Here is a 1,054-nt window from a genome sequence, read left to right on the forward strand (position 1 = left end):
AAGTGTTGACGTTTTGCTGCAGCTGCCTTACCATTTCTCCTTTGTCTAGTTGGCTTCTCTACAGATTATGTCTCTTTTCACTTAGAAGGGTCCTGCCCTGCCGGTTGCTGCCATCACTGTGATTGGATGAAGAGCTGAGCTGCCATCCTGTAGGAGGCCCCATGTTCTGCGTGAGTCTGATCAGGCCTTGTGACAGTCAGCCCTTCTACCCACAGTATTTCCTGCAGGCTGGATGTTAGGTCGAGGGGCCTCACTTGCTTCAGGTAAACATGTTTTGGTGTCTACTTTGATGATGACGCCAGCTTTGTACGTCATGTGTGTCACATCCTGACACACGTGTCTGGCTGCTTCACCATGAGTGATGTTGTTTTGTCACTGGGTTGTGGTGAGCGCAGTTAGATCCCTCTGCTTTATAATTATATTTTCTCCTACTGACCCACAAGTAATCCGCGGAGTTATAATCTGGCACCAACACATCTCCAATTCCTCATCAACCTTTCACAGATGGCTTTGCAAACTTTATAATAGCTTTTCCCATTTTGAGCAGCATTATGGACCTGTGGTTTTAAAGGAATGACTAGTCCTAATTACCCATAATTATCACTCTCTTGGTGATGGTTACATTGGCATAATATGTCCACTGGGAGCCTCTTGGGCTAGCTTTTTTGTCCTTTTGATATGATTCCCAAAGATTTTGGAAAGAATTATTGCTTTCTGGCAATAAGATGTACCAGAACCATCTCCACTTTCCTCTTCCCAGGACATCAAATCAATTTCTCCCTGAGGAGCTCTGACTCATGTTATTGTAGACTAATATTTAAGATAAAAACCTAGGGGCCTGGAAGATGTACCAGGCTGTCCTATGGGAATCTTCGTGGCTCCTTTACTGACAGAGATGCGGAAGGTACTTAGTATTTAAAGCATGAGTTTGTGATGTAACCATTGCATTACTAGACCTTTCAAACAAACTGTATCCTAATGTTGAAAAAGGAAATATTGGCCAGGTGCGGTGGCTCAAGCCTGTAATCCCAGCACTTTGGGAGGCCGAGACGGG

The sequence above is a fragment of the Colobus angolensis genome, unplaced genomic scaffold (assembly GCF_000951035.1).
Source record: "Colobus angolensis palliatus isolate OR3802 unplaced genomic scaffold, Cang.pa_1.0 Scaffold136, whole genome shotgun sequence".
Taxonomy (NCBI): domain Eukaryota; kingdom Metazoa; phylum Chordata; class Mammalia; order Primates; family Cercopithecidae; genus Colobus; species Colobus angolensis.